Here is a 4,876-nt window from a genome sequence, read left to right as displayed (position 1 = left end):
TTTTTCACTATCTTTCAGAACGGAAATTTTAAAATCTCGTTTTTTTTTGCCTTTTCTGGAAATTAGTGAAGGCAGCGCATCAAAGGTGCGCAACGCTGGTGCGAACCTGGGAGCGCTCCGATGTGTGCTCCAAGGTGCGGCGTGCACGAAGTCGGACCCCGGTTTGCCCCGGGTGCGCACCTCGCGTGCACCTTGGTGCGCACACCTTGGCTGGGTTGCGCGCCCTGGTGGGCACCATGGTGCGCACCAAGGAGCGCTCCGAAGTGTGCTCCAAGGTGCGGCGTGCACGAAGTCGGAGCCCGGTTTGCCCCGGGTGCGCACCTCGCGTGCACCTTCGCCGCGGTGGGCACCATGGCGTGCACGAAGTCGGAGCCCGGTTTGCCCCGGGTGCGCACCTCGCGTGCACCTTCGCCGGGGTGGGCACCTTGGTGTGCAGACCTTGGCTGGGTTGCGCGCCCTGGTGGGCACCATGGTGCGCACCAAGGAGCGCTCCGAAGTGTGCTCCAAGGTGCGGCCTGCACGAAGTCGGAGCCCGGTTTGCCCCGGGTGTGCACCTCGGGTGGGCACCTTGGTGCGCATGCCTTGCCTGGGCTGCGCACCAGGGCGGGCTCAAGATGGCACCCGCGTTCCTTTTTTTTCACTATCTTTCAAAACGGAAATTTTAAAATCTCATTTTTTTTTGCCTTTTTCTGGAAATTAGTGAAGGCAGCGCATCAAAGGTGCGCACCTCGCTGCCCACCACGGTGCGCAACGCCGGTGGGCACCCGGGAGTGCTTCGAAGTGTGCTCCAAGGTGCTGCGTGCACGTTGTCGGAGCCCGGTTTGCCCCGGGTGCGCACCTCGCGTGCACCTTCGTCGGGGTGGGCACCTTGGCTGGGTTTGCCCCGGCTGCGCTCCGAAGCGGGGTTATTGGAGCGCCGCCTCTTTTTTTGTCGGAGCGTTTGGTGGGGTTTCTCGCATTGGCTCTTCCGAGGCCCGGTTGCCACCCTGGCGCGCACGAAGTCGGAAGTAGGGTTAATTGCCCGGGTGCGCACCTTTGCCAGGGTGGGCACCTTACCTGGGCTGCGCACCAGGGCGGGCTCAAGATGGCACGCGCGTTCCGTTTTTTTCACTATCTTTCAAAACGGAAATTTTAAAATCTCCTTTTTTTTTTGCCTTTTCTGGAAATTAGTGAAGGCAGCGCATCAAAGGTGCGCACCTCGCTGCCCACCTTGGTGTGCTCTGAGGTGCGCACCCGGGAGCGCTACGAAGTGTGCTCCAAGGTGCGGCGTGCACGTTGTCGGAGCCCGGTTTGCCCCGGGTGCGCACCTCGCCTGCACCTTGGCCGGGGTGGGCACCTTGGCTGGGTTTGCCCAGGGTGCGCTCCGAAGCGGGGTTACTGGAGCGCCCCCTCTTTTTTTGTCAGAGCGTTTGGTGGGGTTTCTCGCATTGGCTCTTCCCAGGCCCGGTTGTTGGGTGCGCTCCCACCCTGGCGCGCGCGAAGTTGGAAGTTGGGTTAATTGCCCGGGCGCGCACCTTCGCCAGGGTGGGCACCTTGGTGCGCACACCTTGGCTGGGCTGCGCACCAGGGCGGGCTCAAGATGGCACCAGCATTCCCTTTTTCTCACTATCTTTCAAAACGGAAATTTTAAAATCTCGTTTTTTTTTTGCCTTTTATGGAAATTAGTGAAGGCATCGCATCAAAGGTGCGCACCTCGCTGCCCACCTTGGTGTGCTCCGAGGTGCCCACCACGGTGCGCAACGCCGGTGCGAACCCGGGAGCGCCCCGATGTGTGCTCCAAGGTGCGGCGTGCACGAAGTCGGACCCCGGTTTGCCCCGGGTGCGCACCTCGCGTGCACCTTGGTGCGCACACCTTGGCTGGGTTGCGCGGCCTGGTGGGCACCATGGTGCGCACCAAGGAGCGCTCCGAAGTGTGCTCCAAGGTGCGGCGTGCACGAAGTCGGAGCCCGGTTTGCCCCGGGTACGCACCTCGCGTGCACCTTCGCCGGGGTGGGCACCTCGGCTGGGTTGCGTGCCCTGGTGCGCACCAAGGAGCGCTCCGAAGTGTGCTCCAAGGTGCGGCGTGCACGAAGTCGGAGCCCGGTTTGCCCCGGGTGCGCACCTTCGCCGCGGTGCGCACCATGGCGTGCACGAAGTCGGAGCCCGGTTTGCCCCGGGTGCGCACCTCGCGTGCACCTTCGGCGGGGTTGCGCGCCCTGGTGGGCACCATGGTGCGCACCAAGGAGCGCTCCGAAGTGTGCTCCAAGGTGCGGCGTGCACGAAGTCGGAGCCCGGTTTGCCCCGGGTGCGCACCTCGCGTGCACCTTCGGCGGGGTTGCGCGCCCTGGTGGGCACCATGGTGCGCACCAAGGAGCGCTCCGAAGTGTGCTCCAAGGTGCGGCGTGCACGAAGTCGGAGCCCGGTTTGCCCCGGGTGCGCACCTCGCGTGCACCTTCGCCGCGGTGGGCACCATGGCGTGCACGAAGTCGGAGCCCGGTTTGCCCCGGGTGCGCACCTCGCGTGCACCTTCGCCGGGGTGGGCACCTCGGCTGGGTTGCGCGCCCTGGTGCGCACCAAGGAGCGCTCCGAAGTGTGCTCCAAGGTGCGGCGTGCACGAAGTCGGAGCCCGGTTTGCCCCGGGTTGCGCACCTCGCGTGCACCTTCGCCAGGGTGGGCACCTCGGTGCGCACACCTTCTCAATGTTTTCTTGCCTTTTCTGGAAATTGGTGAAGGCAGCGCATCAAAGGTGCGCACCTCGGTGTGCTCCGAGGTGCGAACCCGAGAGCGCTCCGAGGTGCCCACGAAGTCGAAAGTCGGGTTAATTGCATTGTTTTCCCCGGGTGCGCTCCGAGGTGCGCAACATCGGCGCGCACCAAGGAGGGCTCCGAAGTGTGCTCCAAGGTGCGCACGATGGCGTGCACCTCTGGTGCGCACGATTCGGAGCTCGGTTTGACCGGGGTGCGCACACCTTGGCTGGGTTGCGCACCTTTTGTGCGCTCCAAGGTGCGCACGAAGTCGGAGCTCGGTTTGCCCCGGGTGCGCACCTTCGCCAGGGTGCGCACCTTGATGCGCACGCCTTGGCTGGGCTGCGCACCTTGGTGGGCGCCATGGTGCGCACCTTTCGTGCGCTCCAAGGTGCGCACGAAGTCGGAGCTCGGTTTGCCCCGGGTGCGCACCTTGGTGGGCGCCATGGTGCACTCCGAGGTGCCCAAGATTGGTGCGCACCAAGGAGCGCTCCGAAGTGCGCTCCAAGGTGCGCGCGAAGTCGAAAGTTGGGTTAATTGTCCGGTTTGCCTCGGGTGCGCACCTTGCGTGCACCTTCGCCAGGGTGGGCGCCTTGGTGCGCACACCTTGGCTGGGCTGCGCACACCTTGGCACCCGCGTTTCCTTCATTTTAAATTTTTTTTTTTTACAATCTCTCAAGTGGGAAATTCTATAATCTCAACTTTTTTTGCCTTTTCAGGAAACTTTTGAATGGAGCGCATCATTGGTGCGCTCCGAAGTGTGCTCCAAAGCTCTCTCCAGCTGCGTGCACCTGCCCCGGCCGCGCACCCGGCCCCGCCCAGCTTCGCTCACCTGTCCCGGGCGTCTGGTGCGGAACCTTAGAGTAAGAAACATCACCGTGCACCTTGGCCAACGTGCGCGACTCGACCGAGCGCGCACTGGCCGAGGTGCACACCGATTTCACCTGGGTGCGCGCGCAGCACCTCGGGCGCACCGGGGTGCGCGCACAACGCCCGGGTTGCACCGTGGCCTGTGTGCTCGGGGCGCCTCGGGTGCGCGCTCGGTGTCGCCCCCGCGCGCGCGGTAGTGCGGGCAGCGCACCCCGGCCCGGCCCGGCCCCGACGAGAACGCAAACGGGCAAAAGGTTTATTCAAATAGCATTGCGACGCCCGGCGAAAAACTAAAAAAGGGTGCAACACCGGGACTTCCCGGGAGGTCACCCATCCCAGTACTACTCCGGCCCAAGCGCGCTTAACTGCGGAGTTCTGATGGGATCCGGTGCACTAACGCTGGTATGATCGCACCCGTTATGAGCTTGTCGCAGTGTGTACTTAGCAAACCGCGACCCACGTGCGAATCCACCCCGGCCACCCACCCCCGTCGAGGTGCACACCCTCCCTCGCGAAGTGCGCCCCGTTCGCCAAGTGTGAGCCCTGCCCGGGTGCGCGCACCTTGCTAGGGCGTCGGGTGTGCACCCGGCCCGGCCTACGTGCGTGCACCTGGAGGGGGCGTCGTGTGCGTGCAGTGTCCCGTCTGCAACGCGGTGCCCACACACCACCTCGGGCGCAACGACCTGCGCTCACATGTGGGCCGAGTGCACCTTGGTGCATGTTCGGGGCGCCTCGGGTGCACGCTCGATCTTGCCCCGGTGCACCAAGGCGCTCGGTTTGCCCCGGGTGCGCACTTGGTGCAAGGTGGGCACCCAAAATAGGGATCAAGCACCAAAACACAAGTTTCGGGATGCAAAATGGGACCCAAGGACCACAAATGCGTTCCAAGACCCATGATGGGTCCACGAGAACAAAAATGTGTTCCGAGACTTAATAAACAAATATTGGGTTTTAGGAGAAGAAACATGCTCTGATGCCCAAAACGAGAATCGACCCCGAAAAGGCCACAGGCCAAAAGTGGGATGCGAGACAAAAAAAAATGGGACCCGAGGACCAAAATTGGGTTCCCAGGTCGAAGACAGGGCAACCGGACAAGAAACGACCTCTAAGGCTCGAAATGAGTCCCGACGACTAAAACTTGACAAGAAGCCACCCATGGGATGCCGACCCACCCGGGCTTCCACCTAGCACACCTTGGCACCCACCCACCCTCGCACCCAACCTCGCACCCAACTTAGCACCTTTGAACCCACATTGGCACTCACCCTGACCCTGGCACCTTG

At 63.1% G+C, this 4,876-nt stretch overlaps 1 non-coding gene across 1 annotated transcript; it reads right to left on the bottom strand.

Moving 5' to 3' along the window:
* Positions 1-3,890: 3,890 nt before the first annotated feature.
* Positions 3,891-4,009, bottom strand: LOC131865737 (5S ribosomal RNA). Its single transcript, XR_009364419.1, has one exon. It is a non-coding gene; the product is annotated as a 5S ribosomal RNA (ribosomal RNA).
* Between the last annotated feature and the right edge of the window lie 867 nt (positions 4,010-4,876).

Source organism: Cryptomeria japonica, unplaced genomic scaffold, assembly GCF_030272615.1.
Source record: "Cryptomeria japonica unplaced genomic scaffold, Sugi_1.0 HiC_scaffold_117, whole genome shotgun sequence".
Taxonomy (NCBI): Eukaryota; Viridiplantae; Streptophyta; class Pinopsida; order Cupressales; family Cupressaceae; genus Cryptomeria; species Cryptomeria japonica.
This window is presented reverse-complemented; position numbering and strand designations above follow the sequence as displayed.